General features: G+C 34.6%; 1 protein-coding gene across 7 annotated transcripts in view; it reads right to left on the reverse strand.

Moving 5' to 3' along the window:
* Window positions 1-21,169, reverse strand: part of Cep112 (centrosomal protein 112) — a 472,978-nt gene that overhangs the window by 400,395 nt on the left and 51,414 nt on the right. The window lies entirely within an intron of this gene.

Genomic DNA, 21,169 nt, shown 5'->3' on the forward strand with positions numbered 1-21,169 from the left:
AACAAACTTTATTTCTGAACTCTACCAGCACACTCCACACACGCTTCCCGGGAACTCTCCCGAACGCCACACAGCTCCTACAGGAACCACCAACCGGAAATCCCTCCTCCAGCACTTCCCCAACCAATGCGAACTCTTCAGGAATCCCCAGGAGAGCTCAACGGGAACTCCACGAGAACTCAAAAGTCATCATCTTAATGGCTCATTGGCGTCACCTCTCCACCACTACTTCTGGCAAAAATGCCATGCGTCATCCCGACTCGGCTGTGGCCCTCAACATTCCTTAAAATAAAATTACCTGAAACATTATATTGAATACTTTCACTCTTTACCTTAGAAAATTGACCCAGAAACATCCATTCGTAAATATATATCATGTTTTGAACAAAATTCCAAGTGATACACTGAATATGGTTCAGAGTATTATAAAAATTAAAAAGTGAACTTTATAAACTAAAAAAAAATTAAATCTTTGGACCCTAGCCAAAAACAGTAAGACATAAATGGAAAAAAAAAAAAAAAAAAACTTCTCAGTTTTAACACACATCATACAATGGAAGACAACAGTACAAAACTATATTTAAGAAACTCATGGAAAGAAAATATGAGTCAACTATTTTATATCCTGTCTAGAGTCCTTCAAAAATCAAGCATAAAAAAAACATTTTAAACATGGAAGAACTTAGAAAATTACTTCCTTCCTGTGAACTAAAGTAGAGGATGCATATTTTTCTCTTAATCAAAGGTAATTTAAAAAAAAAAAAAAAAGAACAGCCAAGGAAATTTCAACCATGAGACTAATATTTTCTGATTAAACAATATAATATTTGCAACTTACATTCAGATAGTTCCAATAGAGCAAAGTGACAAAATTTAATAGGCAGCAGATATGTAAGTTATTATCGTACTATTCTTTTTCTACATGGATTTTTTCACAATAAAAGTTATAAAAATGTTTTCTTTAATAATCTACTATACTCAGGAGACTGAGGCAGGAGGATTGCAAGTTCAAAGCCAGCTCAACAACTTAGCAAGGCCCAAAGCAATTTAGTGAGACCCTATTTCAAAATAAAATATTAAAAAGGTGCTGGGATTTGGATCCATGGTTAAGCGCCCCTGGGATCAACCCCTGGTACAAAACAATATTTTTATACTTTTTTTAACATTTTTTAGTCGTAGTTGGACACAATACCCTTATTTTAGTTATTCATTTCTATATGGTGCTGAGAATCAAACCCAGGGTCCTATACATGCTAGGCAAGCGCTCAACTGCTGAGCCACAACCCCAGCCCCCAAAACAATATGTTTTAAAAGGTATTATACGCAAACTGATCACTTTTATTTTTCTCCCATGAAGCCAGATACCATTGCTTATCCTAGTTAAAGGGAAGTTTGTGATCAGTATATATCTTAAATACATGCTGGAAAAAAAACTTTTCAAATAACATTGATTCTGAAGAAAGAGAAACAGGATCATGTTAAATTTTTATGGATAGACACTGCAAAAAAGTAAGTAGTTATTTCAGATTACCAAATAAATGGAATGACCAGAAATGACTTCAAAACAATTAGACAAAAACTATAAATATATTTTAGAAGGAAAAAAATTATTTGTTATGCTTTAAAAATAATTTTAAAACATTTTTTACAGATTAGAACATATCACTTAGAAAAGTTACACTGTCTTAATACTTTATATAGATAAATGCATGGTAGCTTTTTATATATTTTTAGTTGTAGACAGACACAATACCTTTATTTTGTTTATTTAGTTTTTTTTATATGGTGCTCAGGATCAAATCCAGTGTCTCATGCATGCTAGGCAAGCATTCTACGACTGAGCCACAACCCCAGTCATCATGGTAATTCTGGGAAGATAAAAAATCTGGGAGAACATCTTTAACTACAAGGCAACATAAGAGATCCTTCAAAGGAGTTATTTCCTATGTCACGCTTAAGGTTATAGCATGTTCATTCAAAAATTACTTCCTACACATTTCCTGTGTGCCAGGCATTTTGAAAGATTGTTTTTGATGAAGCTATGAGGAAAAGAATTGTAAAGACCTGACAATAATACCAGTTGAAAACACTCCATAAAGTCATGCTAAATAATGCCAGAAACGATAAATAGTTGGATAAACAGATTACTTTTATCTTACGTTTTAAATATCTTTAATAAACAATTGACTATTTTAAAGCAAAATTAACAAAAACATAATAAAATTAAAATGTAACGATTTGTTGTGAGGTTTACAGCATTAGTAGATTAAAGGAGGAAAACTATACGATCTTCTCAAAAGAAGAAAAAGGTATTAAAAATGTTCTACAAGCATTCATGATTTTTAATACCTTGAGGATGTGTGAATAAAAGAGACATCCTTAGCTTGGTAAAGGGAATCTACAAAAAATATTTATCAAGAATCATTAATCCTAAAGACTCAAAGCACTCTCTTAAGATTAGAAATAATACAAGGTGTCCCCTATAAAAACAATGAATTGTTGAATAGAAGTGTTTTTATAGGGGACACCTTGTATTATTTCTAATTTAGTGCTTCTAAAGGCACAGTAGCTGGGGAAAATATTAGTGGCTTTCAACTCTTTCCAGTTTTTGAGCAGGTTAATGATCAAGACCAGTGTGTTCACATCCATGTGGTAATTCCATTTAAAACTATTAAAAAACTGAAAAATGCTTATGATGTTTACAGTCCTAATCTGCGTTTTATACAGAGCTTGCTTAAACAATTTGCCACCAGCCACTCCCACCGGGTGACTGAGATGCCAATAAACTCTATTCTAATGTTGACCCGTGGCTCTATCAGACTGCAAACAGATCTATTAGAGACCATGTGGCAGGACAAGAGAACTACCAAGATGGCGTTGATCTGTCCACATTTTGGCCTCCACTTCCGCCTGGTAGAGAGTCAAAAAAGCTTCCAGTTGGCCCATCCCTGGGCTGGAAAAACAGGGGAACCGGAAGAGAGGTTGCACAGTTTAATGTCATCACGGCCCACCATAGGGAGCCGCCATTTCTCCCAGAGCGGATCTCACAGGCAATTCCTTTAGAACCATCCATGGTAATTGAATTGATTCCTGAAAAAGGGCCACAACAAATCCCTACTGGGGTTTTTGGGCCACTCCCTAGAGAAAATATAGGGTTAATTTGGGGACATAACAATTTAAAAGAGGCCATCGAGGTGATACCTGGAGTGGTAGATTCTTGTTTTGAGGGAGAATTAAATGTAACTGTAAAATCAAATTATGCCATCCGGCTTACTCCTAAAAACACTATAGCCCAGTTGATTCTTTTACCCTGTAATTCGGATGGACACCCACAAGTAAATTCAGTTTCCAAACCGCCAGACACAGTGTACTGGTCTCAACTAGTGCAGCAGGAGAGCCCCCTACTGGAACTTAAAATTAGTCATAAGAATTTCAAAGGCGTAATGGACACAGGAGCAGATAAATCACTCCTCTCCAGTCACTTCTGACCTAAGAATTGGCCCTTACATATAGCGCCAACTAACTTAGAAGGGATTAGACAAATCTCACGGCCTGCTCAGAGTGCTAGGTATCTCCATTGGGAAGATCCTGATGGGAATAGTGGAGTTTTTAAACCTTATGTGTTAAGAGTCCTTACCAGTAAATGGGGAAGAGACATATTAAACAAAATAGGATTATTATTAATAACTCCAAATTCTATGAGATCATTTGAAAAAAAATTTATCAAGGGATTCTTCCTGGAGATAATGAAGGAAATTATCAGGAAAATTATCTGCTTACAAACCAGTCTCCTCGACAAAGATTAGTAAACACTCTAGAGCAAAATTTTTACTAGGGACCCTGAGTGTCTCCCTGATCCAAAAGACACCAGAAAAAATCACCTGGCTCACAGAAGAGCCTATATGGATTTCTCAGTGCACCATCTCAGGAAAAAAACTTAAGATAATTCATGTGTTAGTTGATGAACAACTTCAGGCTGGTCATATAGAATTAATGTTTAGTCCTTGGAACACCCCCAATTTTGTTATTAAAAAAAAAGTCAGATAATTGGAGGTTATTACAGGATTTAAGGGCAATAAACCATGCAATTCAGCCTATGGGATCATTGCAGCCTGGACTTCCTTCTGCTACAGCAATTCCTTTAAATTATAGCTTAATGGTAATAGATCTAAAAGATTGTTTTTTCTCAATAAGGTTGCATCCTGAGGATTGTGAAAAACTTGCTTTCAGTGTCCCAGCAATTAATTTTTAAAAACCTGTTAAAAGATATTGCTGGAAGGTTTTGCCTCAAGAAATGCGTAATAGTCCAACTTTATGTCAAAAATTTGTGGGTCAAGTGATAACTCCCATAAGAAATAACTTTCCTGATGCATATATTATTCATTTCATGGATGATATATTATTAGCTCATGCTAATCCAGAAGTACTTTCAGAAATTTTTACTCAGTTAGAGGCTTCACTTACAGCAATGGGTTTGTGCATTGCTCCTCGAAAGATTCAAAAGATGCCTCCCTATCAATATTTGGGTCAAATAATTCAAGGACGTACAATCCGTCCTCAAAATCTACAGATAAAACTTAAGGAGCTACATACCCTTAATGATTTTCAAAAACTATTAGGAGATATCAATTGGCTGAGGCCATCCTTAAAACTAAATACTTCTGATTTAAGTCCTTTATTCCAGATATTACAAGGAGATCCTTCTCCAACTTCTCCTCGTCACCTGATAATAGAGACTAGAGCAGCTTTAAAAAGGTTGAAATTGCAATTGAAAATGCACAACTTACTAGAATTAATCCTCAAAAGCTGGTATACTTATTAATATTTCCAACTGCTTATGCCCCTACAGGAGCTACATGGCAAAGATTGGGCGTTATTGAGTGGATTCATATAGCCCACTATCCCCAAAAGACATTAATTCCTTTTCATGACTCTATTGCTCAATTAGTAATTAAAGGTAGAACGAGAGTTTTACAACTAATTGGATCTAAACCTGATATCATAATTATTCCATTTTCTGTTCAACAAAATAATTGACTTTTTCAAGCTTCTAGTCTATGGCAAATAGCTTTTGCTGATTTTTCTGGTCAGATAGAAAGTCATTACATTCGTGATAAAATTATTCAATTTACATCAATAACACCACTTATTTTTCCAAAGATTGTACATGCCCAGCCCATAGATGGAGCCCTAACAGTGTTCACTAATGGTTCAAGCTGAGGTAAAGCAGGTTTTTATAGCCATGTTCACACAGAGATAATACAAACCTCATATACTTCTGCCCAAAGAGCAGAGCTACAAGCTCTAATTTGTGCCTTAAATTATTTTGCAAATGAGCCTATTAATATTTATTCTGACAGCTTATATGCAGTCAGAGTTAACAAAAATATTGAAACTTCAGTTATTGGATATACCTCATCACAAGAGGTATTTAAATTATTTCATAATCTACAAAAGGCGGTACAAATACGAAAATACTCATGTTTCATAGAACACATACGAGCTCACACTAATCTTCCAGGACCTTTAACATCAGGTAATGACAAAATTGATAAATTGGTAGCTGTTTGTCAACAGATGTCTCCGTATGATTGTGCACAAGCTTCACATTCTTTACATCATCAAAATGCTTCTAGTTTATGAAAAAAAATTAATATTACCAGAGAACAAGCTCATCGAATTATAAGTCACTGCCCTAAGTGTGTTATTCACACTCTATCTCTGCCATCAGGGGTAAATCCCCATGGATTAAGACCAAATCAAATATGGAAAATGGATGTAACTCATATTCCTCAATTTGGTAAGCAATGTTATGTACATGTAATAGTTGATAGACATTCCAGATTCATTTTTGCCACAGCACGTACAAAGGAAAATACTCAACATGTAATTTCTCATTGCCTAGCAGTCTTTGCTGTGTTACGATGCCCTTTACAGATTAAAACAGATAATACACCAACTTATGTAAGCTCTTCTTTTCAACAATTTTGCCAAGAGTTTCAAATTGACCGTAAAACAGAAATTCCTTATAACCCCCAATGGTCAAGCCATTGTGGAACGAGCTCGTTTATCTATTAAGCTACAATTACAAAAATTAAAAAGGAGGAATAGGTTTATGACTCCCAAAATAGCCTCAACCATGCCTTGTTTGCTTTAAATTTTTTAAATTGTGATGCAGAAGGTCACACTGCAGCTGAGAGACGTGTCTTCCACAGCAACAGGCCCTTTAGGCAGAGTTTTGTGGAAAGACTTGCAGACTGGTCAATGGGAAGGCCCAGATCCAGTGATTATGTGGGGCAGAGGTCATGCTTGTGTTTTTCCAGAAGGTGCTTTCCGTCCTATCTGGGTGCCTGAACGCGCAATCAGACATGGAGGAAACAGAACTGAGATTCAAGCGACTGAAAATCAACCCGGAGAAGCCTCCACTCAAAAGAAAGAGATATCGAAGAAGAATGAAGACAACCCACCAAGACCCAGCTGAAAAGCTGATCTCATGGGAGGACATGAAAAAGCTGACAACACACGCTTCGAGAATGATTTGACTCCTAGGAAGAAAGAAGACCCCATTGATGATGGTAGCTACAGTGACTGCCCTGCTGGGCTGTCAGGTAAAAAGGGGTCGAGCAGACACTTACTGGACGTATTTCCCAGATCCAATCCTGGTACACCCAGCTGTGTGGACTGGAGAATCTATTCCAGTGTTTACTAATGACGCATTCATGAAGGGAGGATTTACAGATACTCGTATTACTCCCAATCATGTGAATAGATTTAATTATTCTGGCTACAGTGCCCAATTAGCCTTGTGTTGGTACCATGATAAACATGCTGGCTGTCTCAGAGTATCATTTGAGGAAAAGACAGAGATTGGGAGACCTAGACTGATTAATCATACTATTAATGGAGACTTAAAACCTTATTCTAGAACAGTGATCAAAATGGGACTTTCCCATAACAAACCAGTCATTTCTGCAAAATCTCCACGAATACCTCGTTGTCCTAATAGTTTAACAATTAAGATTGGCACTTTCCTGGATGGATAGATTGTGTAAATACCTTTCTAGTACAACATAAGGTGTCTAAAGACAGTGGGTGTATCTTAGACTGGTCTCCAAAAATTGATAAAAAACAATTATGAAAAAGTTCTGCTATGACACCTGCAGGATTTGTTAGCAATATTTTGACCTACAGTGAAGGTGGTATTAAAAAAGATGTTTGGTGCTTAATTGCTGCCTCAGAATTCTTACATTTTACAGACAAGCCTTTACCAAAATTTGTTGGCAAGAACTGTAAGGAAGGTTCTTGCTATGGCTTACGAGCCAGTGTCCAATCTCCTTATGTTTTAATCATTGGAAATGTAAAAGTTAAATGGATAGATGAAAGATACGTTGTAACATGTAACAAATGTAACCTAACTAATTGTATTACTAGATATAATAGAGGAAAAGGAGTGCCCTCTTTTGTTTTATTGCCTGCTAACATTTCAGAGCCATGGTACGCTGATGCTGGTTTTCAAGTCTTACAGCAAATCCAGACCCAGCTAGCGAGACCTAGACGTGCCATTGGAATTATAATTGTGGGAGTTATGGCCTTGGTTTCTTTTATTGCATCCACAGTCACAGCTTCGATAACTTTATCTCAAAATATTCAACATGCAAAATTTCTTAATAATTTAGCCCAAAATACTTCCTCTGCACAATCAAGTAAATATTGATGAAAGGATTGAGACTAAGTTAAACGCCTTAGAAGCAACTGTTATAAATATAGGTAATGAACTTTCGGCTTTAAAGTTTAAAGAAAGGCTTAAATGCCACGCAAGTTATAAATATGTGTGTGTTACAGCTGCCAAGTACAATGCTTCTCTCTGGGACTGGGAGAAGGTTAAGAACCAATTGTTGGGTATTTGGCAAAATAATAATAATAGCTTGGATCTTTTGGAGCTCCATCATCATATCCAAGATATTCAAAATAATAAAACTGATTTTCAGATCCTTCTTCTTTAGCAAATCAAATTTTGAAGAAATTAAATGGATTTAACCCTGGAAACATTCTTAAACACTCAGCCTGGTCCATTATTACACTGTTCCCTTTGCTGTTAATTCTTTTTTGTGTTATAACAATAGGATGGCGAGTCTTCAGAGCGAGAGTATAGAGACTCAAGACAGTAAATCATTGCCTGCTTTTCAAAAGAAAAAAAGGGGGAATATGAGGGAGGCCATCCTCGCAAGTGACTTTAGTTACCTCCCTGCTTGGGTGAGAGGCGCTTAGGCACAGCTGTGTCAGAGCTTTCCCCACCCTTCTCCAGGTCTGATGGCTTGACCGTGCAGAGGCATGTCTGGCCACTACCCCGAAGACCCAACTGTTGCCCCTGATCTTGGGATGCTGCCCCCCTTAATCTTCATTGGGTGAAATTTTCCCCAGAATTTTTTGTTCTCCAATAAAAGTCCACTCCCTGGTGTGTTCTCTCTCTCTCGCTAGCCTCTTCAATAAACCTCACCACCACAATAGGTGGCTGGAGGCTGGAGCTAGGAGGAGCCATCCTGGAGCTGGTTTAAAAGTAACTGGAGTCTTGTCTCTTTAATTCAAAACTCCCTAGCGGTTTCTCATGATTCGAACCTTCTTTCATGAAGCCTACGCGAGTCGCGGGCTAAGAACGCCATGGAGTTCAATCCCTGGTACCAAAAAAAAAAAAAAAAAAAAACTGTGTAGATAGATAGATATAGATATATAAAATCAAAGAAAAAAACAGACAAATGCCACTGAATAGAAACAAATGACAAATGCAAAAAACCTTGAGGCACAATTTGCATTTGAATGGCAAATATACATATGAAGTATGCTTAAACTCCTTAGAAATATGGAAATTTAAAGTAATATCATGGGTTTGGGGTTGTGGCTCAGCAGTAAAGTGCTCACCTCGCATGTGTGAGGTCCCGGGTTCGATCCTCAGCACCACATAAAAATAAATAAATAAAATAAAGGTACTGTGTCCAACTACCACTAAAAAATAAATATTTTTTTTTTAAAAAGTAATATCCTAATGAAGTAACATTGTATCATTTTATAGACTAACATACATTAAAATTTTAACAAAATTGTTCATGATATGAGCCACTACTGATGGATGTATGAATTAGTACAATTTGGCGCTAAGTAGAGGTAATAATACAATCTATTTAAATATTGTACCACAAAAAGAGGCATATTCTTTACTAAATAGCAATACTGTAAGCATCCATCTCTTTGAAAACTAGAGGCAGCAAATTTCCAGCACACTTTTATTGTCTAAAAGTATACATATATACATATATATGTCTAAAAGTATACATATATACATGAAAAACAAGTAATCATTCTCTACTTTTGAAATGCTGAAAACAAGCACAGAAAATAAGCTCTTCAAAGACATATACAAATCTGAAAATATATAAAACTCTAATTCATGAAGCAGAATTAAATATAAGGGGGGGAAGGGGAAGAGGAAACAGGAATTCTCAAAGATGCTCAAGCACTAATTAAGTTTAGAACTTAAAACCGAAAACCATCTGTGATTTATTTTTACCCATCTCTACATTTATAAGCAGGGTACAAAATATTGGTTTAGCTAATTACAACGTAGCATTTCAACTATGCAGATGTAGCTCCTATTTCATTCCCTTCATCTTTAAAAGCTATTAAAGAAGTAGAAGACTCACTTTATTATGATGAATTTCCTTTTCAAGCTGGCCATTCAAAAAGAAGGAAAACTAGAAAATGTCTACTGTAATTTTTAAAAGCAACAATGAGCACTGTAAACTAGTCCTGATATTCTGCTGTTGTTCATGTACAATACACTGAGTTTATCTTCTAACCACTTTAAATGTGCAATGGGAATTATTCATAGTAAAGCATGTTCTTGAGTCTATTTGGGGAAAATAAGCAATCTATTTTCTGATTTTGTAACAATTGCCAGATGTGCTTTGAAGTTAATGTTCCCACTTTGTAATCCACAAGTTCCAGAACTTGAAGCAATCTGTAAACAGTCTTAACACTGACTTTTCATGCTTTTTTAGAAAACTTCTTGTTCTCTCATAATACCTCAAGAAAGGATACCACAATAAAGAATGTCTGAAATGGAAGAAAAAGGACTTATGTGAAACATTGACGTCTATGAAAATATTACATAGAAGGCAAAACAGAAAATAATTAAATTCTAATAGCAAGATTAAATCCCATTGCACATTTCCTATTTAAAAAGCAAACAGAATCACAACGATAAAATATATAATTTTGAAGCTAGAAATGAATACAGATATCTGAATGCTCTTTAATGAAAACTAGCTTTTGACATTTTATTTTTTTTTAAGCTGGCTTATTTGATTACAAAGGGTGTTCTGCCAGTTTATTTTGTTTTGTTTTGTTCAAATTATTCAGGCCAAACTGACATAAGCAAATACCTCCATATAGACTAATGTTAATCAACTAGAAAAGTTCTGTTTCCAGGAAAAATTTAAAGGAACTTTACCTGATATATGAACTTTCTCAGAGGCAAGGACATTATCAACCAATATATTACCAGCAATTCAAGTAAAACAAATGTTTTTATATAACAATATCAGAACTGCCAAACATTTCTTGATATCAAAAGATGAATTCAGACTGCAACACCAAGTTGATTATGCTTAAAAATTGTTTTTAAGTCAATATTTTAGAATTTTACGAATGTTTTACCACAGAAATAACACTAGTGGAGACTCACTCACTAGTTTACCTAAAACATTTCAACAAACATTTACCAATCATAAATAATATTCAGATATAAAAACACAGTCCACTGGCACAAGCAAAGGAGCCAAAGGAAAAGAAGAGAAACAGGCATAGTGCCACTTGATTTATGAAACAAATAGAACTGTGGTAGAGAAGAAAACTGTCATCTTTTTCAATAAATGCTAGTGCCACTTGGATTTATACAAAGGATAAAAATAAACCTTAACTCCTGATCTTAAAACATATACCAAACATATACCAGATGGCTTATAGATCCGAATAGAAAACACAATAAAACTTCTATAAGAAAACTATTTTTCCCCCAAGAATATCTTCAGGACTTTAAGATAGAGATTTCTTTAAATTCAAGACATAAAATGGTTCTACTATATGGAGAAAAAACTGATTAAATTAGCATTCAAATTTAAGATTTCTGTTCATTGAGGATACTAGTGAAAGAATGAAGAAAAGCAACAAAGTGAACAAAATATTTACTATACTATATTCCAAAAGGACTCTTATCCAAAATACATTAAAAACCCTCTTACATATCAATAATAAAAAAGCAGATAATCTAACACAAAGATAAAACTACTTAAAATCCTAAAGACAAAATTTTATGTAGGCGCTGTACTCTGAGAGGCTATCTAAATTATCAATAAACATATAAAAAGGAACCCACCATCACTGGTCAGAAAAATACATATTAAAATCACACAAAGCAATACCAATAACTACCTTCAAGAACAGCTAAATTTTTTTTAATTAAAAAAATAAACTAACTGGCGACCAAGTATTCGAGAAGAAGCAACGCAAAGGCAACTGGCTCAGCGCTGATGAGGATATACTGGCACACCACTTTGGAAAACTGTTTTGCAGTATCTGATTTTATGTGTTAGCTTTCTGCTGCATGACGAATCACCCCAAGACTTCAATAACTTAAAACTACAACCATTTTATTTACCTCACAATTCTGTGAGTTGGCAACTCACGGAGCTCCTCTCTGCCACTCTTGCTCAAGTGTCTGGAATAGTGCAAGAGCACTAATTAGCACAGGTTCAATAGGCCACTCAGTAGACCACACTGAGAACAGCCAGACTTCCCAAATTCCTCACAAGGACAGCAGAGGAGCAAGGAAAATTTGACCCAGCAGAGGATCAAAAAAAAGTATGATACCAATGCAAGACAAGGGCAGTATGTGTGATGAAAACAGTCATTACCTGCACTTCTTGGAAATGTATAATGTTCCTTACATACCAATTCACCTTATATGCCAGCACAAGCAGCACTTGCTGCTTAAATCTGCTAAAATCTCCATATACTGCTTTGATCTCTTTTCAGCAGCTAACATTATTCTTTGTCTTCTCACCTGTTTCAAGATCACACTGAAGGCAACTAAGAATTTCCCATTATACTGCTCTTTGCTGAGATTCAGCTTGTTTCACTGATCAGTTCCAATGGTTGGGGCAAGTTTGTGTTTTGGGTTGTTTGGGAGGGTTTTTGTTGTTGTTGTTTTTGTAGATTTGGGGGAGGGTTGGTTTTGTTTTGGCTTAGTAAGTTTTGGGGGGTTTTCCCCCATTAAATTAAAAAGGGATCTTTAATCCTCAGTTATAATTTTGGACACATCAGAATTGTTTATTGAAGCTCACTATTATCCATTAGTCTATGCTTGGTTTTAATTACATTTGCACAGCTATTTGGGGTTGTTTTGTATTTTTTTTAAATGTTCAGGTAAACACATGAGTGCTAATTTCTAGTTTCCCTTAAATAATCATTTAATAAAAATGTCTTTATGCCCTAATTAGATCATCTTTATAAATATCCCATGAGTATGTGAAAAGACTAAAATTCATACTACATTCTTTTTTTCACTTTTAAAAACTGCCATACCATTTTAAATAAAACAACCATAACATTTCTTCAAGCTCAAAACATTTTTTGAGTTATTTCAAAAAGGTAATTCAAGGTGAATAATTATTTTTAAAAGAAAAAAAGTCTATATCTAGAAATAAAATAAGAAAGGTGTTATAATAAACACTTGCTTACAGATTTTTGTGTGGACAAAGACTTTCATCTCATTTGAGTAAATACTTAGGTGTGAAACTGTTCTGTCATATGGTAAATATGTTTCACTTTATTTAAAAAATAAAAAACTGGGAGCTGTGTTTTAAAATAATGTTCTGTGTTGCCATCAAGAAGAAGATAAGTGCCCCTGTTGCTCCTCTTCCTCACCAGCATTTGGCATTTTTAAGGTTTTTGTTTTAACCATTCTAATACATATGTAGTCATGTCTCACTGTAGCAATCCAACTTAGCTTTTCTTTAGGCTATTTTCTTACTTTCGAGTTTTGAAAATTCTTTATATATTCTGAATAAAATCTTTGTCAGATATGTGATATCCAAATATTTCCCCTAATCTCTGATTTTGGTATTGAAATAAAACTGGTCTCATAATCTAGGCAGCAATACCTCCTATTCTGTCTTCTAGAAGAGACTGAACAGTTGGTATTATTTCTCCCTCACCTGTTTGATTAAATTTATCAGTGAAACCATGAGGGCCCAGAGTTTTCTTTGTTGGAAGACTTTTAACTATAGGCTCAGTTTATTTCATAGATAAATGAGTATTCTGGTTATTTATGTCTTCCTGAGTGAGTTTTGGTAGTTTGTGTTGCTCAGGGACTTTATCCCTTTTATCACCATTGTCAAATTTATGTCCATAGGGCTGCTTAGGATCTGTAGTGATATCTCCTCTTTCATTCTTGACATTAGCAAATTGATTCTTCTTTGTATTCTTGGCCTATCTGGCTGAAAGTTTATTAATTTTGTTTATCATTTAAAAATCCAACTTTTGAGTTTACTGCTTTTCTGGGTCCAAATTTGTTTATTTCTATTTTAATTTTTAGTGTTTCCTTCATCTGATAGCTTTGGGTTTAACTTACTCTTCTTTCTCCAATTTCTTTAGAAAGGGTTGAATGATTTAAAACTTCCTTCTTTTGGGCTTGGGCTGTAGGTCAGTGGCAGAGCGCTTGCCTAGCACATGTGAGGCACTGGGTTCGGTCCTTAGCACCACATAAAAATAAACAAATAAAGGCATTCTGTCCATCTACAACTACAAAAATTTTTTTTAAAAACTTGCTTCTTTTCTTTTTTAGGCCTTCCTTTTTTTCATTTTTGTGCTTTCAAGATTATTCTATTTGTGTTTCAAAATTCTTTCTACAATGTATCTATGTATACATATCTTTGTGTTTATCTTAACTTGAAGTGCATTGAGTTTTTCTGATGTACAGATTGATGTTTTTCATTAAATTTGAAAATTTTCAGCAATCATGTTTTAAATATACCTTCTCCTTTGTTCCCTCTCCTTTCATTCTTGTACCTCCATTACACGTTAGAACAAACACTTAATGCTGACCTACGTTTCTCTAAGGCAATATTTTTCTTTATCCTTTTTTCTTTCGGTTCTAATTTAGTTTGCATAATCTTTATCAATCTATCTTTACAGTCACTGATTCTTTCTTCTTCCAGTTCAAATCTATTGTTCGGCTCCTATAATGTGAAGTTTTCACGCTAGTTATTATGCTGTTTCCACATTACACTGAATTTCCACATGGTTCCTTTTTGTAATTTCTCCTTATTGATATTTTATTTAATGGTCATCATAACTTCCTTTTCTTCTTTAAACATGGTTTCCTTCAGTTTTTTGAACATATTTGTAATCGCTGCTTTGAAATATTTTGTCTGATAAATCTGAACACTCTCACAGGCAGTTTCTACTGCCTTTTTCCTAAAAATGGGTTTCACTTCCTTTTTCTTTGCATTTCTTGTTTTATTTGTTTATTCCTTGAAACTGGACACATTAGATACTACATAACACAGCAACTATGGATACTGATTCCCTTATCCAAGAGTAATTTTTATTATTGCTTACTTGTTGACTTACTTAGGGTTTGGCTAGACTATTTCAGTGCAATTATTTCCCTTACAGTGTGAAGACACTGATATTAGTCCTCAGTGGATATGCTGGGCATGCACATTGTTATCCTGGAATGATGGTAGTTTTTAGCAGGACACTATTTGATTGTCTCTGATCCTTCTGTTAAACCATATGTCTAATAGGGTTTCCTATCAAAATCTCCACTAAAGATGTTTTCTAAAGCATCCTTAGGCTTGAACTTCCCCACACTTAAGTTTCCCATACAGGCAGTCCATAGGGAGAGCTTCTGCTCTCACTGTTCTTCTGGACTGCCTGTCCCCATGCAAGAATCTCAGCCATTACTCTGGGCACTATGCAGTGGCAGTAGTCTCTGGTCTTATTGGCTTGTCACCCTATGGAAAGGATAACCCTAGCTGTAGTATTCTTGACCTGTTGTGTTTATGAGTATGTTGTACCCTATGAGTGGGGGTTGAGTGGAGGAAGGGACCCCCCACCACCACCACCACTCAGCAGCACACACCAAGAACTCACCAGCCTCTTCAATTCAAGACTTCAAAAGGATATGAAATGCTGGCAGCATGCTCCTCCCAAGAAGACACAGTATTGGGAGGTAAGGGGAGAGAAAGAGAACCCCATCTTCTTTGCCATACTCACCACTGGAACTTCCATAAAATTGAGCTGGAGAGACAGTAGAGAGTAAAAGCAAGTCACAGCTCAAGCACCACAGACTTCTGCTGTTTTTACCAAGCTGTAGTTGATTTTCTTGAACAAATGTATCTTCACTTGCTCTATATCCTTAGGACAATTTCCAGAGACATTTAATTTTTTTATAGTTTTTACCAATTATTCTTGTTTTGCTAGAGAGCAGGTCTGTGAAGCTCCTCATGCTGCCAATCGAGAAAAAGAACTTCTCTCTCTTCTGCTTTAAATATTTCATGATATAAATTTCCCTCTAAGATCTACTTCAGCCTAATTCCACAAATTTTGATATGCTATCTTATCATTTTAATTCAGTTAAAAATATTTTCTAATTTCCCTTAGGCTTCTTTACTTCCAGATTATATTATTTAGAATTATGTATCTAATTTCTAAATGATTGTGGGTTTTCCAAGCAATTTGTTACTGATCTCTTAATTACAATATCAGAGAAATTATAATCATTGTAATTAAATTGTGAGGTTCTGAAAAATCCTGGTGTTTGTTTCTTTCAGTGTGGGAAATCAATAGATCTGTCTATAAGCTCACCTCTCCTGTAAAAAGTGGTTTTGATGTCATTCCCATGCTCCAAGCTTGTACTATGCCACCTGAGTCTGCCCCTAATAGGTCATCACTCAGGAGTTGATAAAGTACAAAAGTGATGACTTAAACCATAATTCAGTTCTCTAAAATACTGCTACAAGTTTTGGTGGGTATGTTCCAAACATGCACACTTTAGAGTAAGGCTGGGTGGAACCTGTGTTGCTTCACACACAATAAGGATTTACTTCTTCCACTCTTCCCTCTCAGATTTTCTCTGTCCAACGGGTGAGAATGATTAGAGTTCCCTTCAGAGTTTGTCTCTGACAATATCACAGAGTTCCACTCTCAAAGAAAAGTAGCAAGTGAAAAGAAGAAAATATAAATACATATATATTATCCCCCTCTAACATTCCTTGCATAAGAGGTACCCTTTTCAGTACTTCTACGAAGACAGATGAGCCCAAACTGCTGCTGCTGTACTACAACAGTACAGTTCTCCACCAGCGCTGGCATAGGGGAAGGGCCAAAACAGGGACAGAGTGGAGGGAGTAAGGGAACATTCTCATACAGCCCAGTCTTCTTCCTAGTCCTCCAACCAAAAAGATGCGAGTTTTTACTGTCCAAGCCCACTACACAAACCCCCAATTTTGCCCACCCTGGAGTCAAAGCTGGGAGTTAGATAAGAAAAACAAACAAACAAACAAAAACACAAACAGAAAAAAAGAAGACGACTCTCAATAGAATGACTGTAGCAGTCATTCTTCATGTTTTCCTCTCCTACCAGCCTCTTATTACTTACTTTCCAGAGTCCCCAGGTAATTGCTTTGTTTTATTCTGTACAGAGTTTTTAGCTGTAGGAGAGCTAGGATGCAAAAGACTTACTCTATCATGGCCAGAAATGGGAGTTTATATTTACTTTTAAAAGAAATAAATGTCAATTTCTCAAATAAAACTCTGAATATCATTACATTACCCAAATACAAGCTTTGGGAAAATACTATAAATATTTTATGGTTTTGTGTGTTTTATGAGTAACAAATAGTAAATATAAAAAAATTAGAAAACATAAAATGTTAAGAAAATAAGCACTCATATTTTACCATATAGAAATTACCTTTTAATATTTTGAGGAGATAATTCCAAACATTTTTATACTCTAAAGAGAGTGAGAATTTGCCTTATCAAATGTTAATTTTTTACATAAACCACCTCTATAACTCTTTTTCATTTAGATAACTTTGTCCTAGTCACAAAATCTGACATGTTTACTCATTTATGGAAAACCACAGGCAAATGAGAAATTTAAAAGATCAACATGTTCAACTGTGTCTTTCCAAGATCACTGAATAGTATGAAAATAGGATTCTAACATAAATGGAAAAACCTCACATTGCCAAGATAAAACCGTACAAAACAGGTTAAATTGTACCGCTGCTTTAACAATAATTATTGCAACTAATCTCACCTCAAAATAGTCCATTAATGAATAGGAACATATTGACCTTCTCAGTCCCTTCATTGAAATGACAACAGGATAGAAGAAGAAGAAGAAGAAGGAAAAGGAGAAGAGGGAGGAGGAGAAGAGGGAGGAGAAGGAAGAGGAGGGGAAAGGAAGAGGAAGGGGAAGGAAGAGAAAGGAATGGATGAAAAAATAGGAGAAAAAAGGAAAAGATACAACAAAAATCTGTATACAGATCTCAAAATAAATACAATTTAATTATTATGTAATAGCAATAATAATAATTTTTAAAATAACAATTTCTATGTATAGTCATTTTTTTTAAACCATCAATAAGTAATTACCATAACTACAATTAAACTTTCATGCAATGGAAGCTTTCAAATGTGTCAGCAAACTAAATTTTCCCATTCATATCTATATCTATAAAATAGGAAAAGAGATTCAAATACCTACTCAATTTGTGTCATAATTGTAATTTCCTCTGACTTTTAAGGTTATATACCCCACTTTCAAAATAAAATTCACAAACATGCTCTAGAAACCAGGAAAAAATTATGTATCAATTTTTTCTTACAACCTTAAAATTGTACCTTAAAATTAAAAAGTAAAGAAAGCCTCAAATAAATCCCAGTTATAATCAACACTCTCCAATAATCCCTACAGATCTTAACATAGTAAATTATTTATAAAATCAATAATAAAATCTAAAACTTGAAAAATTGATGACAATTTTTAAAGTTTTTTTTTCCAAATGAGTGCACATAGCTTGTTTCATAGTGATATGAGAGTCACTGGTTAAGGACAGAATATTCCAAACCCTCCATCCATACAGTTACTCAAATTAACTTAAAAATAGTAAAACTGCATAGCACTATAATTTATCCTACGAAATAGAGAGTCATACATGAAATGCATTTAAAACATATCATGAAAACTAGAAACATCACAAACAGTAAGTTTTAAAAAGGTTGAAGATTGAGAAAAACACACAGGATGAAAATTTCATACTGAGTTTTTAAAACAAATCTCTAATTGAATTATGTATTCATAAAAAAATAACATATTCCTAGGAAAAAGAAATATATTTGGGGGTTGGGGTTGTGGCTCAGCAGTATAGCGCCTGCCAAATATGTGTGGGGTGCTAGGTTCAATCCTTAGCACCACATAAAAATAAAATTTTAAAAAGTAAAAAAAAAAAAAAAAAGAAAGAAAAAAGAAAAGAAATATATTTTGGAAAAAATTTATTTTTTGACAAATAGTAGAAAATTCAAATGCTCAAATATCAAATGCATTAAAATGAAGGAGTTGACAGGAATGCCAGCAATATAAAATAATGTACCTTTAGTTAAGAATACAAAAATTAACTCTAGCTATTAACTGATCTTTCAAAGGAAGAAAGAAAACAAAGCTTCTCAGGCATTCTCACACAAAACTAAAATCAAAACAAAATTTGGTGTCAACATACCTTATATACCTTATATACAAACAGAGATATGAAAAATTGTGGTATATATGTGTATTAAGAATTGTAATGCAAAAAAAAGAGTACATGTATAATGGCATAATTCAGCGTGAACATACTTTATATACTTTAATTGTGCTGTATATGGGTAATAATGAGTGTAATGCATTCCACTATTGTCATGTAATTAAAAAATAAATTAAAAAGGGAAGATGATCAGAAAAACAATAAAAAATTGTGTTTTCTAAATAAATTAAATACTTGTATTATTTAACTCCAATGAAGAGACATCATTTAGCCTGATTATAATGTTTACACATTATAATCAATAAGAATGTTAAAACCAAGCAGACCTAGTTTTAAAAGTATTTATCAAAATATTTTAGATACTTTAATTTTATTATAAGAAGCAAATATTTAATCCTCTGAACAGTTAAATAATTGTGCAAAGTACTCTATGTACTAGGAAATGTACATCAAAAGTTTCAAATGGCTAAGGGCAAAGGCAAGTTTAAAAGGATAGCTCCACAATTTCATTTTTCTCTTTGATGTTGCTCTCTGGCAAGAGGACTTTGTCCTTCTGTGGGATTTCCTGTGCTCTTCTCCCACAATGGGAATATGACTTCCCTCCAACAGCAACTTTCCCTACACTTTCAAACATGAAAATGTTTTTCTTTTGACTTCTTATCCTCCCTCTCATTAATTCTGTTTCTCTCTTCTCTCACTAGCATACTCCCAGAATTAATAGGAGATCCATATTACTTTCATCTCCTACCCATTTCCAAAGCTTCTACTTGTGCTAATCCTATGACCCAAACATCCTCATTCTCCACTCTCCACTGCTTATTCTACTATCTAAAGGCTTGAGCTCTTCTTCAATCTTGCCACCACCCATATCAGAAGGACTCCAAAATATGCCTTTAGCCCTCCCATCTCATGAAGCTCTAGGCCTTGAGCTCTGCAATTAATGTTACCACCTCTTTAAACTCCATTAATCTAAAATAAAACTTTAAACCTCTAAAATGGTTATCCTATCTGATAGTCAATTAACAGCCAACATTTCCATTTTTCAGAAACAAACATTTAGGTCCCTTCAGTTCAGGCCTCCAATCAGTCATTGAGGATCAAAGGGTTTTCTTTTCTATCCTTTCAATCTTCCCAGCAATCACACTAACACAAAGTCCACTTTGTGTTAAGCATCAAAAAGGTAATTGATCTCCTGTGTCAAATTCTTCTCACATCAATAGTACCTTCACAATGCCACGAAGACAATTTTTCTAAAGCACTGCTTTCACTAAAGACAATGATTAGTAGAAAGGTTTTTAAGTTTTCTAAATTAATAATCCCTAATTTAGGTGAATAAATGGAAATGGACAACTGGTATACTGCTGGTTGAAATTATTAGAAACCTTCTGCAAGTTGATGAACCAAAGATGTGATATAACCTAAGAAAACAACCAAATATGAATAAAAAGATTCTGGTAAAGAATTTTGTTGCAGTATTACTTATATTAACACCAAAGTGTAAGAAACAGAAATAGCAGAATACTTAAACTATACAATATCTATCCAAATAAAAGTGAATGTTATCATTAATAGTCATATTCATAGAATTCTTATAAATTTATATAAAAAGTTAAACTGCACATAATATAGTATTTATAAAATGACCTAATTTATTTGAATTTTAATTTTATAAAATGATATAGGACAAAAAAGGAATGATGTATACACCTGAAATTTAAAAGCTAAAATTCTCAAGGTAGCACTCACAGATCCAATTTAATCCAGTTGCCAACACTGTCCACTAATTCCATACATAAATCCCAGAGACTGTGTCAGGACAGTTCACTTATACAACCAAAGCTTTCTTCCTGTCTACTTCTGCCTTGAATCCCTCCTTTTCCTTCTACCCACCTATCTAAATACTTCCATGCCCCTAATTCTCTGTACATGAAAATTGCTATCTCCCTGAGTTTTTTTTTTTAACCCAAATGACTTTGCTTATTCATGTTCACCCTGACTTCCCTCCTGTTAACATCAGCATAGTCTCATGCTGCATAATTACATCTTGATCAACAACAAAGCACATATGTGATAGTGGTCCCATGAGTATTATGGAGCTGTAACGTTTTCATCACCTAAGTGATGTCATATTCTGTCATTATTTCAGAGTACACATCTTATTAAAAAAAAAAGTTTACTGTAAAACAGTGTGCCTTGTTAAGCCAGCAACGGCCTCATGCATCTCATGTCTTACTGCATCTCTTGATTGGATTAAGAGACCCGCACTGAATAATAAGCGCACACTGTCTAGGTTTGTGTAA

Source organism: Marmota monax, unplaced genomic scaffold (assembly GCF_021218885.2).
Source record: "Marmota monax isolate L192 unplaced genomic scaffold, Marmota_monax_Labrador192_F-V1.1 WCK01_AAM20220418_F8-fsc00173, whole genome shotgun sequence".
In the NCBI taxonomy this organism is placed as follows: Eukaryota; Metazoa; Chordata; class Mammalia; order Rodentia; family Sciuridae; genus Marmota; species Marmota monax.